General features: G+C 37.2%; 1 protein-coding gene across 5 annotated transcripts in view; it reads left to right on the top strand.

Annotated features, from left to right (window-relative positions):
• LINGO2 (leucine rich repeat and Ig domain containing 2) overlaps positions 1–17,039 on the top strand; it is a 1,449,181-nt gene that overhangs the window by 1,074,740 nt on the left and 357,402 nt on the right. For all 5 annotated transcript variants that reach the window (XM_070375980.1, XM_070375982.1, XM_070375978.1 and 2 more), the window contains one exon: positions 5,453–5,611. The gene's annotated coding sequence lies outside the window, so the exon portion shown is untranslated. The remainder of the gene's footprint in view (positions 1–5,452; positions 5,612–17,039) is intronic.

Here is a 17,039-nt window from a genome sequence, read left to right as displayed (position 1 = left end):
TTACTTCTCTGTCCGTCCTAGTAGACTATGGGCAATACCTGGGTAGTACATGAATCTTTTATTTTTTTATCTTTTATCTTTTTATGCTTTCTTTTTTAAATTTAAATTAATTATTTTATTTAGTTTCCCAATCTTATTTACTTTTAATTGAAGGAAAATTGCTTCACAATATTGTATTGACCTGTGCCATACATCACCGTGAATCAGCCACAGCTATACATGTGTCCCCTCCCTCTTGAACTGAATCTGTACTTGCCTTATCCTCAGAGCCTAGCACACTACTAGAACTTAACAGGTTCTTAAAACTCTGTTGAGCTGAAAAGACAAAGAGGGAGGAAACCAAAGGAAGGATTGAAGGAAGTATGGAAGAAAAAAAGGAAGAGAAGATAGTGAAGGAACAGAAAAGGAGAAGAGGGGAAGGAAGGAATGGAGAAAAGTGAGAACAGGAAAGGAGTGAAAAAGAATGGAGACATGTTTCATTTGTGGAGAATTTGTGAGTGTAATAGAATCCCTCCTTTAAAAAAAATCAAGGAAGAATGTGGACATTCTTAATTGGCATTTTCTAGGTCATAATCAATTCAGAATTAGGTGTCTTTGAGCAGACACAAAGAACTGTTTGAGTATCAGGCACTGGTTTCTCAGATGTAGATTGAATTACCCTAGATTTTGTTTTATGTCACTTAAGAGGCTGCCTGCTGGGCTTCTGAAATAAAAACATTAACTGGATATCTTAGAATATTATTTTAAGCATGCAATTACTAATAACAGAGCTAAACATACCAAATGGCATCAGCAAAATACCACTGTGTTATTTATAGTTCAATCTAATCATACACTTTGTCACAATCCATCAACACACTCTTCTCCTGGTGTCTATATATTTTTTCCGTTGGGAAATAAATTGGCTCAAGAGAGAGAGAGAACAATATCATTTGTTGATTTCAGAAACTTAAGCTCCGTTAAAACTGAGTACTCAGAAATCCTGTTATTTTGTTTATTGGCTTTGGCATCTTCTTTCTAAAATAAAACCTACCCCAAACATGGTTCTTTAAACACAACTGAATTGGAGATCTATAAAGTTGTTTAGACACCATGTGTAGAAAGCTGGGTAAGAGAGTGGTGTATTAGAAAGACAGGGACATCATGAGTTTGAGTATTCATCCAGACCTGCTATGATCTTATGATCTCTGAGATGTCACTTCATTTCCCATACACTCAGATTTTCATCAGTAGATTGAGAAAATCTCTCAAATTCAGTTTATAAGAATTTAAAACTGACAGTACCATAGTATCAATTAACTGCACACCCAGCTCTCTTTTTCAGAAGCTCTATGCCCTTGGGCAATCATTTAAAATCTCTGATCTTTATTTTCACCACCATAAATTGGACATTATTGTAATACTTACTTCACATGGTTTTTGAGACAATTAAATGAGAAACTATATATAAAGCAGATAGCAGTTAACAGTGATTTTTGTTAATTACCCACCCCTGCCTGCTGGGAAATAATCTATAATGTTTACATTTGACTAAATGAAGAAAAAGAAAAGAAGCTAGAAGCAATGAATCTGTTACTTTAAAAACAGTGGCATCTTTCCTTTTCCAATATCACTGATCAAAGGGTACAGATTTGAAATACATAAGGCCAAAAGCTTCATAACTTTAATCACTGATAACCTACCTATTCCTACATTCTTGATGCTTGTATTCTTGAGGTTTATGCAAGAAAATGAGTGACTTAGATACAAGGCTTGCAAAATGTACCAAACAGTCATTTAACAAATGCACTGAGCTCATAGAATGCTGAGCATTCCTATGGTTTCGTTGGATACCAGAGGGCTTTGCAACGTGTCCATGGTGGTCATGAAGCACATCCCTGAGATAAAGTTTAAAAAGCATCATATCAACAAGTACAAATCAATGTCTTATGAAATATGTGCCTCAGTGCTAGAGGGATCCTGGGGAAAGCTTTCTTCCAAGCAATAAGATAAACTAGAAGGACAGGAGTACTATGCATAAAGAAAGACAAAGAAGACCAAAATTCAACTACAGAGCACTTAAGGCCAGACCAAGAAATAAGAAAGTAGGGTCTGTGAATGTTGAATTTCTTCTACTTTATAAAAAATTGATTGGAGACTTGTTTTAGATTCAAATACAACAGTATTTTGTCAATAGGTTCTGTATCTCATGCCCCTATCTAGAACCTCCCTGAACATGATAAAATATGCATTTAAAAGTTGTAAGTCAACATTATTGAGGTATAAATTATATACAATATAATATACTCATTCAAAATTATTTTTAAAGAATACAAATCTCTCAAAAATAAGAATAACATTTATTTTTAAAAGTGTTTTCAAACTAGTTTCAGTATAAGCAGAGATCCAAAAAACAAAAGATGAGAAAATAGAAGAAAATGGAACCATTTGGAAGCCATTGATTTTAGTAAAATGTCTTTATTTTTTTCCTTAACTTCTAAAGAGCATTTTTAGAAGTATAATCTGTGTCTTTTGTTTCCATATTCCTATTCAGTATCATATCTGAAGGGAGGAAAGTGAAAAGTTTTATATTTTTTTCACTCTAAAAATTGGTCTTGAAAATTCAAGTCAATGTTGTGGAATTAGCATTTCTTGTGAACATCTCATGAACTTCTCTTTGAGGAAAATACATGCATTTAATGTGATATATCCTCTTTGAGAAAATAATATTACAAACATCATGTGAAGCAATGTGTTGTGTAACAGTACCTGCACCGAAATCTGTTGACTTGTGACACAGGCCACATAAGATTGTACTGCAACGCCTAATACACACATGCGGGAGGCACTGACTCTGTGCTGGATGCCAGAAATGTCAATGTACTGTCAGAACCTAATTGGTTGGATTTTTTGAATCATCGTGACTCACTCAGTTAGTGGGCTTCAGAGTGACACAGAACCATCACATCCGGTACAAACTGTATACAAGTTGACTGGGTAAGTCAGTCGTTTTGTGTTGTAGCCCTTGGTCTATAATGGTTTGCTCACTGGCAAACTTAATAACCCCTTTGTCTGATCATATAGTGGCTGGCATATAAAATAAAACCAATTATTTTAATTTGGTCTAATGTTGCTGCCTTTCTTGGGTACCAGTATATGTCAGCAAATCAGAATAGAATAAATAGTAAATTTTTTATGGGAAGAATAAGTGTGTTTTCATTGTGTATTTGGGTACCTAACCCCTTAGGTGGCACAACTGAAGTGCTCAATTAAAATCTGTGGAAAGAATAAGTGGGTTAATGAATGAATTAGAGGTCAATGGTCAGTAGAAAATCTTTTCATTACTTAAAACATACACAGAAAACCTATCCATTCAAAGAAGGGATCAATAACATCATTTATGTATGGTGAGATAAAGCCATTTTAGAAAGCAAATAGTTATGCTGATTTACTTAGTTTCACTCTTGTATAGTAAGTGGCAGAACTAAAGTTTTAGGAATCACATTAGGTCACAGGTGGGTCCTTCCAAACCAACTAGCTTTCAAAGATCCCTCACTTCAAAGTCAGTTTGGTAGCTTGAAGATGATGTTTAATTTCCACTTGCCTGACATTTAGCCTACCTGTACATGACTTCTTCTAATACCCTGATTCTCCCCCAAGAGACAGGAAAGGATTACTACTCATGGAAACAGATCTGTTTTATAAAAGACTTGATTTGATAACTCTTAGAGTATCCTCTAAGAAGAAAAGTAAAATAATTTAGAGCATTTGTGTCCAGAAGTTAACTAAAATTTTAGCTTCATCAATACCAGAGCTTGGATCAGTAGCTTTGACAATTTCAACTGTTATGTGTATGTATGGGTATTTATGTTTGATATGAATAGCATCAACATAGCACTTGAATTTTGAATTGCACAATGGTCACTTAATATCCAGGTACACATGTCTTGATTTTTAAGGACTTACTTTGAAGTGTTGCATTTTATTCTGATGTATGCATTTGACTTTAACCCCTTGCTATCTTGGGCTTCCCTGGTGGCTCAGCCGGTAAAGCGTCTGCCCGCAATGCGGGAGACCTGGGTTCGATTCCTGGGTCGGGAAGATCCCCTGGAAAAGGAAATGGCAATCCACTCCAGCACTCTCGCCTGGAAAAATCCCATGGATGGAGGAGCCTGATAGGCTACAGTCCACAGGGTCGCAAAGAATCAGACATGACCATTCTTGCTGAAATGGCACAAATATAGGAGATCTCACTACTGTGTCTTCTAGTGAAGTTTCCACATGGACTTCTGGGAATATTAGTTGTAGTTCTAATTACAAATCCATAAGGATATATAATTCTGTATCTTGTTAAAGCCAGTCTTTGCACCTGTGTTCATTAATCTGCCACACATAACCATTCACATGAGTCCCCTTACCAGCTTAGAACAACCTCCCAACCATTTCTGCTGCACCATTTAGAAAATAAAGTAATAATAAATGTTTTAGTATATACATAGCTAAATATGGTTGTGGTAGCTAAAAAAATATCTAGTCATTCTTAAAGCCTACCCTGGGAAGACCAATAAAGAAATCTATCCATTTAGAATCCTTCTAAATTTCTATGGAACACAGTTATTTGTGTGCCAGGTATCCACACAATCGTACAATCAGGAGTTGTTGATTATACATGGAGTTTTATCTCCTTAAATGGAAGCTAATGATGCTTATGAAGATTAAATACCATATTTACTCATATGAGTATAAATAGTTTAAGCATTAAATGTGTGGTAGATTGCCCCAATATTAGTTATCTAATTACTTTCCTGGTTTCTGGTCGTTCCTTTGTGTACAGACTGTGGCTACCGCATGTTTGTGTTGGTGACTGTCTGGTGTGGTCTATCTTGATTTGGATCATGGAGGCTGCTGAATTTGAAGCCCCTTATATATGTTCATCAGAGGTGTTCCTCATACACTATCATGCAGACATGTTTTAATTTTTATGTTGGGAATATTGAAGTGGAATGTCGGAACTCACAGATGTAAGTGTCCTTGATCTAGGTCATTATGTGGATTTTCTTCTAGCTGTTGATGAGTTTTGTCCTGTTGAACCTCATTACCAGTTACCCTGAGAATATTATGAATAGAGTCAGAAAAATACTTTTGAGTACTCCAAGTGGTCACCTACATGAAGGAGAAGAGGTATGCACTATAAAATGTGTGAGTTTTAGTATCAATAATATTTATTTACACCGACAGCTTAAATAGATCTATAGTAACATGAAGAGGAACATGCACTCTTGCCAAAACACCTTCTGTAGCACATAAATGTTGGTCTATTGGCTTTAATGTTTATCAGCATCTTGAGAGGCATTTATTGCTCCTCATACACTCCTTTATGATTCCCTTATTGATCAAGTAGTGATGCCTCCTGGACCAAGGACATGGTTCCCTATTTTTCAGTTAGATGAAAAAAATGCCTTGTTTGTTGCAGGTTTGTTTCAAGGAGATGACATGTGGGATTCTGAGAGATGCTGCTGCCCATGACGTGTTGGAATTATCATGATCTACTACCCAGTTTGGATTTCATCCAGTGGTCAAGAGCTTTGCATGGTAGACAGCAAGGGTCGGATTTCTAAAAAGAGTAAACCAGGTAAGATTTGAGGGAGTCATCTGATCATTTATCATTTGTTTAGGCATTTCTAAGGGCTTTAGAGTGCTGCCAAGGTGTATTGAATAATGCGTAACTTCTCTGTTTGCTTTCTAAGTCCACTCAACAGGCTGTTGAAGAATGGTGCTCCCTTGAATTCAGGAGAATGGATATAGTAATGATTGAGTTCTTTTTTCTCAAGAGGAGGGGAGGAGTTAAGATAACGTAAAGCAGACACAAGATACTATGGATGATGGTTTAATGCAATAGCCCCAAATTGCAAGCTAAGGCAGTTTCCTCTTTAAGGAACTACTCTGAACTATAATGGAATAAGCAGTTGTACTTTTTGAAGGTTGAGTAGGGAAAGGGTTGCAGTTTACAGCATATGATCTTACATATATGCTTCAAAGTTATTCCAGTTTAGAAGGTATACCATTATTTTGCCTTTTATTTTTTGAAAGTATTTATCATTCTAAATTCTGTTCATCTAAGTATGATTTGATATGGTAACATAATGACCTAGTCCATTGTGGCTTTTGGAATTTAAAATGTAACACATGCTCTTATTCAACTTGTCTCTGGGACTTATGTCTGTTTCATTCTGGAACCTCTTTTCAGCTATCAGATCTGATCTTTCTCTTTAACATTCTTCCTCCTCTATAACATAATTAAAATTTGTTAGTAACAGTTACTTGGGGCAACTACATTATTCCTATCTTCTGATTTTAAGACTATCAGAGCTCTTATATCAAAGTTTTATGAATCCCAAATCAAGATTTCCTTTAAGTTCAATTATCAAAACAGAAAATATATGTAAAATTTAATCATTTAGAAAACTTGAACTCTTTCAGTTGGAGTGTTTGTTTTTTTAAAATACAGCTTTTTTATTTTCTGAAAATAAAGCAAATGGAACTCAGTTAATAAATTATAGGCTAAGATAATTATTTGGATATAAGAATTTTGATAGTGCTTGAAAATAATTGACTTTCTAAAGTTTAATGCATATGTCTTCTCAATCTCCTAGTAACTTGTCTATAAGATGATATCCTGAGAGTCTGAAATTCAAATTAGTCATGGCTTTTGAATTTGTTAGAAATAGTATAGATCACCAAACTCATGGCACAAATCCTTATTTGATGAACTGGGTTAGTGGGTAACTATTTGTCCTGTTTTGTGGCATATTGGGTTAGCCATATTTGGAAGAGTTCTGAAAGTCTGTAAATAAAAGAGACATCAACAAGAAGGATGCATTTGTGGGATAAACCTCAACTAGTTTCATGCTTCATTACATTGTTATCTAGCAAAAAATTACAGCAAGAACACTTCATGATAGGCTTCCATATTCTTAAGCTTGTTAGTCCAAAATAAATTTGATCCTAATTATGTTTATTTCAATATTTTCATTAAAACTGGGTTGTATGTTAAAACATCAGACTTAGAAGAAAGACACAAAGGGGAGGGATGCAATTAAATCTATTTTTAAGGCCAATAATCATGTGTTAATGTAATTATTAAAGAAAGAGCTCTTCTCTATTTGTGAGACAAGTGTTTTTATTCTTTAGAATATTTTTTGAAATAAGTCATCAATATATAGAGAGAAGTGTACAGCAATACTTTTGATCTAAGAATCATAAAGAAACATAACTTCTCTTAGAGAGTCCTTTAAAGTGAGTCCTGTTGATTAGGATATACAGATAATAAATTCCACTGTTCTATATAAAAATGAAAACTTTGGAAGGGGCCTCTGGACATAAAAGATTTGGCAGTGAATTCAAATATTTTCTCAGTTAAAGGTTGACTCTTTTATTTATTTTTTTTAAGTTGTTTTTTTTTTAATTTTATTTTATTTTTAAACTTTGCATAATTGTATTAGTTTTGCCAAATATCAAAATGAATCCGCCACACGTATACATGTGTTCCCCATCCTGAACCCTCCTCCCTCCTCCCTCCCCATACCATCCCTCTGACTCGTCCCAGTGCACTAGCCCCAAGCATCCAGTATCATGCATCGAACCTGGACTGGCATCTCGTTTCATACATGATATTTTACATGTTTCAATGCCATTCTCCCAAATCTTCCCACCCTCTCCCTCTCCCACAGAGTCCATAAGACTATTCTATACATCATTGACTCTTTTGCTGTCTCGTACACAGGGTTATTGTTACCATCTTTCTAAATTCCATATATATGCATTAGTATACTGTATTGGTGTTTTTCCTTCTGGCTTACTTCACTCTGTATAATAGGCTCCAGTTTCATCCACCTCATTAGAACTGATTCAAATGTATTCTTTTTAATGGCTGAGTAATACTCCATTGTGTATATGTACCATAGCTTTCTTATCCATTCATGACTCTTTTAAAATGAACAGAAACTGTATACATTATGGATTTATACTTATATTATTTGAAATTTGTTTTTGTTCTCTGTTGTAAGAATGGCAGTTGCATTTTTTTTTTTTTTTATGGTGATGCATGTCACCTTCTCCATAAAGTTAAAAGAATGTCAAGTCATGAATTCTGTTCTTGGAAGTTTGTAAAAAATCATAAAAATTTGCACTGTTCCTTAGCCTAAAAGGAATTTTTCCTTCTTAAAGCATTTTTAAAGTAAAAGTTTATCTAACCTCAATGTTACATTACTGAATGCTTGTACAGAGAAGCAATATTAAGCTATAAAGACAGGCTATAAAAGGTCAGATTTTGCAAAGCACTTCTGATAATAGGATGCCCCCTGTAATGGAATTTGTAGTCTCCAAGGTGGTTCATGGAAAGCATTTAAGTCCTACCTGTGTAGGCAGTGTCTCCTTTACCCTCTGCAGAGAGTGTGGACATTCTCACCTGTGCCACCATTCTTATTCTGAGGTCTTCTGAAAATAAAATTTTAAGAATTCAGGGCGGCCACTGTTTCCATCATGAAAAGCCTCATATGAATGTTACATATTTTTTGCTACAAGTTTACTTACCCTCCGAGCATGTTTTGAGTGTCAAATGAAAGCATTAGGCACTCAGTCATGTCTGAATCTTTTCAACCCCATTAACTGTAGCCCACCAGGGTCCTCTGTCCATGGAATTCTCCAGGCAAGAATACTAGAGTGGGTAGCCATTCCCTCCTCCAGGGGATCATTCCAGCCCAGGGATTGAACCCAGGTCTCCCTCATTACAGTCTGAGCCACCTGGAAGCCCTTTGAACCTCAATCACACGTAAAACAGTATGAGGCCAGAAACAAATCAGTGATCCTCCCAGCCCTGTCCTCAAATAGTTCACACAGAGTAAAACAGACACTAAATGGCTCACTCCAGGCAAAAGGAACTAAAAAGTTTAATGGTGCATTTCAAGCAAAATTCTCTAGAAACTGAAATGAAGGATTGTTTAAAACTGATAGGAGTATTAAAAGGTCTTCAAGGCTTAAGAGATACTTCAGCTGCACAGTTGAAAAGTGAGGAGAATTTTAATTGATAGGAAATGTGTATGAAGGCATTCTAGGGGCAACTGTGGCAAAGTCACCATGGTGTAAAAATCAATGTTATGCTTGGAGAATGGAAGTTGGATACCGGAGGACAGGGATGAATCAAAACAGAGGTGGGACATACAGTTTGGGGCTGGACTGTAGTGTTTTGAATGCATGGTTATCTTGGATAAAAATATGAAAGTAATGTATAATGCAATCTATAAGAAAAGAATTCTGATAGAGTGTAGGGGAACAAGCAGGGAAAGTATGTGCAGAGAAAAGAGATAAACTGAAACCATTGAGCTCCCTGAGTGCAGAAAGTTGTGGTTTCAAGTCTGCTGTATCACCAGAGCCGTTCCTGCCGTTCATTGATTCTGTTAGTCTCTATTAAATGCTGACTAAATGAACGCCTCTCGCTGATAATCCATAAACCTCTAACTTTGCAATTTTTCCTCCTTTAAAAATGGTATGAGAACTCTTCATAAAAGGATGAAAAGAATTTAACTTACATGGTTTTCATCACATGCAAGAGTACACACACACTCTCTCTCTCTCCACTCCCCGCAATATGTGCTTGAAATTAAACCTCAGATCCTGTTCCTGAAATTTATGCTTCAATTAAAATGGGGGCAGCTGCTTCCCTCTTTTATTTCCCTTTTGAGACTTTTATCTCTCAGGCTTTATCCTTCCCTTCCTCGTTTTATCATCATATCCATCACTGTTTCACTCCTTGGGAACACAGCATGCATGGCAGGCACATTTTTATGGCTAGAAAGCAAACCTAACCTACTTGGCCCAGACTGCTTACTTAAACCTAATTAAGTAATTCTGCTGAAAGTCTCACGTCCTTTCCATCACAGGGCACCTTTGGTCAAAATAATAGGGGACACTTTAAAGCCATGGAAAATAACTGGGGAAGGGAGCCTGAAGAAGACACAAAGTGAGTGAAAATAAGCTGCAGCCCAACAGTCTTTGACACAACCCTTTAATGAGCCTGGGTGCATTAACACCTCTGCTGTAGGAAACCCCTAACTCATAGCATCACTTTCAGGCCAATTATTTTACATAACATTACCGTTGTTATACAGCTCCCCAATCATACACCAAATTCAGTGCATTTTGTATGACTGAATTATCTATCTTTCAAAGAAGTTCTCTTATGGTCTGGGGGAAAAAAACAAGAATGTCTTTCCAAATATGCCTACTTAATGAGGCATATGATTCACTAAGACGTTATATTCTTGTTACTAGGGTCTTTGTCTTTTTTCTATAGGATCTTATTTCCAGAGCCACATACTAATTCAATAAACTTATCTGCTGAGTGAATGACCGAATATCAAAACTTGGACTTCAAATCAAATTCATTACTTCAGTGTCTTTACGAGTTGGAAATCTCTCTCTCTTGTTAGTGGGACCATTGGTATTTGAGGTTTTTGTCCACTGTTACATCAAGGGCATCTTAGTGTTTCATGTTTTTAATACTGCCATTATTTAGTAACAGATCTTTTTCAATCACACAATGACATATAATAGTACCCAAGGTCTAGGGGTTTGGAAGATTTAGTCTGACAGTAAGAAGCAAGAAAAAAAGAGAAAAACATTTACTAAATATCTCATTGCCTTTATAAATGAAGTATGGTTCTCTTTTACAAACTATCACAGACTTTGCATTTTTATTTTTATGGATTTCAAATGGTAGGGAGAAAGAAGTAAGCTCTTTCTGTGCTCTTGGGTGTGGACTTCTCTGGGTAGAAATCACTGAAAAACTGCCATGCTAGCAAGCTACCCTCTTCTACTTTGAGGAGGCAGATTATAGCTAATTGTGTCTGTAAATATTCTATCATATTTATCGGCATTGGCTTTAATTAAGAGCTGGGTTTGAATCTGAACTCTGACACTTAACAGTTATATCATCCTCGACAGGTTATTTGTTATCTCAGAACTTTGATTTCCAATAGGAAGCATAAAGTTATCAGTAGGGGTTCCATGGGCTATCATGAGGATTAAATGAGATCATGCTCTAAGACACTCAGCAGAATATTTGATACATTGTAAATATGCTAATAATGCTATAGCTCTAATTGAGGATACTCCCACATGGCGCTAGTGATAAAGAACCCGCTTGCCAACTCTGGAGATGAAAGAGACAAGGCTTCGATCCCTGGGTTGGGACGATCCCCTCGAGGAGGGCATGGCAACTCACTCCAGTATTCTTGCCTGGAGAATCCCATGGACAGAGGAGCCTGTCGGGCTGTAGTCCATAGGGTTGCACAGAGTTGGACACAACTGAAGTGACTTAGCACATAATGTTCTAATTATTTTATCACTATTGTTCTAATTATTATTATTATTTGCAATCTATATGTGTAGCAGTTCTGTCTAGAAATCCACTTGTTTTCAGCAAAATGTCAGAATATTTTACCCACTCTTCCCAGAAGTAAATGAGATGTAAAGGTACTTAGCAGAATACCTGATACCTATAAGCACTCAGTACGTATCGTGGTGGTGGTGGTCATTATTATTTATTTATATATGCATTTCTCTTCCTTAGGCTTTTTGAAGAGATCTAGGTCTAATTATAGTAACAAGGTCCTTCTTAGAAGGTCTATGAGTATCGTTCGTGTTTGAGATGAAATCCTGTTTATCACTCTGTTATTGGTCATTTTGTAATCATGTTGCTGATATTGAAGTAAATATCATTTTCTTTTTAACCAAAGATCACCAAAGTGATTTTCCATACCAAATTATAGTCTTTACAATTTAAAAAAAAAAAAGCACATTGAAAATGAGGACACTGTCTACTCCCAACGGATAAAAACATCCACAGATGCTAAATGTCCTTTGGGCTTCCCTGGTGACTCAGACGGTAAAGAATCTGCCTGCAATTCAGAAGACCTGGGTTCCGTCCCTGGATCAGGAAGATACTGTGGAGAAAGAAATGGAAACCCACTCCAGTATTCTTGCCTGGAGAATTCCATGGACAGAGGAGCCTGATGGGCTACAGTCCATGGGGTTACAAAGAGTCAAACATGACTGATAAACTAACACACACAAAGTCCTTTGTATAAAGTGGTGTAGTACAGTGAAATGTCACCCACTACTGATTGGATCCATATCCAGTGGAATATGGATCCAATTGGAAGTAGTGGAAGGCCTATTGTATCCTACAATAGCAAACTGATCATCCTTATCTGTTGACATGATTCTCTATTTGGGAATACTTCTTTAATACACACTCATAGAGACTGTCTTTAGAGGACCCTGCCATTAACCAAGTGGTATATGTAATTATGCCTTTAACCTCTACTTTATTACATGAGTTTTATAAGAGAGACAGCCATGAATTTTGAAATGAAAATTTAGAATTAAAACTACATTTTATACAGTACAATAATACTTCAAAGCTTAATTATCAAGATTACAACCAGACTAGGTGATTAGTGGGGATAAATGCTAGGCAATTTCATGAATTTCTGGTCAGTGCTTTGTAGGCCGTTGGTTTTGAGTGGCCCTGGCCATGTCAGTAAAAGGCAGAATCCAGATCATCAGCTGAGGCATGAAGGAAGACAGTGTAGATGAGAAAGCAGCAGTGGGATGTGGAAAAGGAATCAACCAAGGGCAAATAAAACCAGGCTTTGGCAGAAGGGCCTTTTAAGATTGGATGGTGGGTGTCGGCAGCAAGCCAGGACTGGAGGGCAGCTCATTTTCCATCAGCAGCTCTCTGTTGCCCTCAGAGAGGCACAGAGGAAGTCCATGGTGGAAAGAGAAGGAATTTAGGGAGGCACTGTGGTGACGGAAGTAGCAATGAAGTGATGGACTGCGGAGTTAACTGGCAGGTTGAGGGGAGTCCTGCCAGGAGTTAACAGCTTGACAAAATGACAAGGGTTTGGACTGAGTGGTAGGAAATCCCTGAGTGTTGGGGGGATCATTTCATTAGAAAGGATTTATTCATCCTGAGTATAAGATTTAGCATGAAATTAAGATGCTGCTGGAGACAATCTTTACAAAGTCCCTTCTGCAGAAGTGGGAACGGAAGGATAACCAAGACTCAGATATATCATGTCTCATCCTGTTGAATCTGGCAGTGACAATGGCTATGAAATAATGACAACCACCCTAAGTTGAATGTTTAGATCAATACAGGTAATTCATATCAGTAACCCTGCAGTGTAGACAAAATTACATGTATATTCAAGACAAAAAAACTGAGACTTAGGAAGGTTAGTAATTTACCCAAGCTCACACAGCTAATGTGTGTCAGGGTGAGTTTTTCTTCCAAGATCTCCTCTTTATAAACATGAGTGAGTTTTCCATTATATTATTATCCTAATTTTCAATTCTTTAACACTCCAATCCCTGTGCCTTTATACATAGGTGCGAATTTGCTCTAGTGTATAAGAAATTTTTATAACATTGTCTAATTTCCTTCTTGTTACATGTGTGTGTATTTTGCTTGTCCATGAATTTGAAAGTGATCTGAGAGGTAGAACCCATAGTGTTTCATTTTACAGAGGGCCTGTTACTACTGGTGCTATGACAGGCCCTGATTCTGAACGAATATTTGCTGATGATAATGTCAATAACAAACTGCCCCTTTTCAACAAAGGTGAATATATGTACACACTTCATATATATTTCTTGGCATAGATGTTGTATATATAAAGCCGTATACCTATAACTTATTGAATGACTAGATTAAAATCATTTGAATAATATTCGTTTCATCTATATAAGATTTTCTTTCCCATAACAGAGCATTTACATGGATTGATTTAAATGGATTGTTTTCTAACATGTATTCTATGGAAAACTGGCCTGGAGGTGTGTGTTCCTTGTGTGAAGAGTTTTGTAGCCAAAGGCATTTGCAGGCGTCTTATTTGTGATAAGACCTGGCTCGAAGAGAAAGAGTTTAGGTTTGCCTACCACGTGGGCCACATTTTTCCTTGAATGCAGGATTATTGATACGCAGAGGAAAGTGAATGGTTTTGAGCCACCTTTCCCCCAGATGCCATTTCTGGCGTTAGGAACACAGACCTTGGACAGATGAATGCTCATTCTCCATCTTTTTCTCTTCCTCTTTTTTCTCTTCTTTTCCTCTTCCTTTTTTCCCCTTTCCTCTCTCCTTCCACTTTCTCTTTCTTTTCCTTTCTCCTCTTCTCCTCCTCCACTCCTCACATTCTCATATTCACTTCTCTCCTCTCTATCCCCCTTGCCTAAAGAACATGCTAACATTTCTTTCTTTGGGTTTCTTCACATTTCAATTAAAGCAGATCATTATGTCCAGTAGCATCCCTTCTCTAGATATGTTGTGTGTGCGTGGGTGTTAGTCACTCAGTCGTGTCTGACTCTATGTGACCTCCTGGACTATATAGCCCACCAGACTTCTCTGACCTTGGGATTCTCCAGGCAAGAATACTGGAGTGGTGTGCCATGCCATCCTTCAGGAGATCTTCCCAACCCGGGGATCGAACCTGGGTCTCCTGCATTGCAGGTGGACTCTACCATCTGAGCCCAAGGGAAGCCTAGATATGTTACTCCCATCATTGAAGTTATCATTTTTTTTCATCTGTTCAAGCAAAACCTGGACATGTTCTCCCTCTCCTTGCTAATGATAAGAGAGACATTATAATTTTAAGGCAACTCCTATAGACAGAGTGCTTTTTACCGGGAAATTACTTTTTCTAGGGTAACCTCACTTTCACACTCTTGGTAGTAGGTAGAATTCCGGGCACAGGCTATATTTTACACATTCAAAATGCAGCCTAATTATGAAGCCAAAGGCAATTATTGTCATACTCCATTATTAGCACCATCAGTGGGAGATTTTTGCTAGTCTTTTCTGCAGAGGCACTAGGCCTGGTGAAGCAGTCTCAATTTCAGTCGCTTTCCTTTCCACATATGTTACAGACTGTCTCTACCCAATTTCTTTAAATGTCATGGCTTAATGGCTTACAGCCTCAACTTCCGTTAGTATCTTGTAATACTCTATAATGGAGAATAATCTGAAAACTTATATATATACCATATATATGGGCTTCCCTGGTAGCTCAGATGGTAAAGAATCTGCCTGCAATGCAGGAGACCCAGGTTTGATCCCTGGGTCAGGAAGATCCCCTGGAGAAAGAAATGGCAACCCACTCCCGCATTCTTGCCTGGAGAATCCCATGAACAGAGGAGCCTGGCAGGCTAAAGTCCATGGGGTTGCAAAGAGTCAGACTTGACTGAACGACTGAAAAACAATAACATATAAGTTTTTAGATTATTTTCCATTATAGGTTATACAGATATATATAACTGAATCACTTTGCTATACATCTGAAACTAAATGCAGTGTTGTAAATCTCAACTCTTAAATGTTAGCTTTGTCTTCAAGGAGTTTATGATGCCAGTGACAAGCAGAGCAGATATGCAGTATTATCAGGAAAGGAAAAAAGCCAGTGCTCTTAAGTGTCAGGCAAGAACTTGGGTGGATGAGAAGAACTGCAGAGATTCAGAGGAAGAAAGTCATGGTGGACCTGAAACCTCGGGGAAGTTTCATGAAGGAGATGAACCAGAGCTGAGCCTCAGAGAAAGAGTAGGAATTCTCTTACTAAAAGCAAAGCTGAAGCTGAATTTCCAGTACTTTGGAAGACCCTGATGCTGGGAAAGATTGAGGCAAGATGAAAAGGGGGTGACAGAAAATGAGATGATTGGATGACATCACGGACTCAATGGACATGAGTTTGAGCAAACTCAGGGAGATAGTGAAGGTCAGAGAAACCTAGTGTGCTGTAGTTCGTGGAGTCTGAACAGAAACAACAGCAAAAGCAGGGACTTCCCTGGCAGCCCAGTGGTTAAGGCTCTGTGCTTCTAATGCAAGGGGTGTGGGTTCAATCTCTGGCCAAGAAACTAAGATCCCACATGTGGTGAGGTCAAAAATAGATAAATAAATAAAGATGCACATGATTTGTGTTGGCCAGATGAGGAGGGGGCATCTAAGCAATAAAGTGTACGTAGTTCACCAACTAAAAATCTCTCTGGTATTTGGCCTCCTTAAAAAAAAGCAAAAGCAAGCATCAATGTGTTTTTCCCATACCCTTTATCATATACTGGGAAGTTCTCTGTGATCAGACTTCTTATCTTGCGAGATTCACAGTTTGTATGCATCACACTTCCTTCCTTATTTGACCTCACAGCTGAGCACACTATTTTTCATCCTCTATTGTGTATAACTCCTAAAACATACTTCTATGACACCTGTTTCTCTCACTAGAATGTAAGTTCTGTAAGGCAGAGACCAGGTCTTATTCATCATCTTTGTTTTCTCAGAATGTCTTTATCTCACAGAGGTGACATGTAGGAATGAACATATGCCTTTTCTTATCAGTTATGTCAGGACTTACTCACTTAATGCTTTGTCAGTTTTGAAGACTGGAAATCACATTCCAGACTCCCCTTTGCTTTTATTTTGTTGAAATGCCATCATGGCATGGTCAAAAAGAACAGCGAGTTCTAGAATATCTAGTAAAAATGATGTGGGCTGACAAATATTATGTAAATTATTGGGATTGAAAACAAAAATCCTACCTCCAGCACTGGAAATATTACAGATGGTATTGAAATGTGACTCGAAAATGTGATTTCATAAGAGTGATGGTATTTACATGAACAATTCAAAGGAGATGGAAAACTAATTTTGATAGAAAAGTTTTAAGAGTTTAAATGCTTTTTATGATTCTACTTTATTGGAATTCACCTAGGCTCTAAAGCTCAGTAACCTTCCCTCTGTCTATCGTACACCCTTCACAATGTTAGATATACCTATGAACACTTTTGTTCTCATTTCATGCCTTAAGTAAAGTGTACCTGAAATCTTGGACTTCAACTTTTTTTTCCCAATTACATAATTTACCTACTATTGCAACGCAAGTAAGAAACTATAATAAATGGAATCACAAGAAGAACAAAAACAATCTGTATGCAATAACTGAGGTACAAATGAG

This window comes from Bos mutus, chromosome 8, assembly GCF_027580195.1.
Source record: "Bos mutus isolate GX-2022 chromosome 8, NWIPB_WYAK_1.1, whole genome shotgun sequence".
In the NCBI taxonomy this organism is placed as follows: domain Eukaryota; kingdom Metazoa; phylum Chordata; class Mammalia; order Artiodactyla; family Bovidae; genus Bos; species Bos mutus.
The sequence above is the reverse complement of the archived record's forward strand: the minus strand, read 5'-3'. Positions and strand labels throughout refer to the sequence as shown.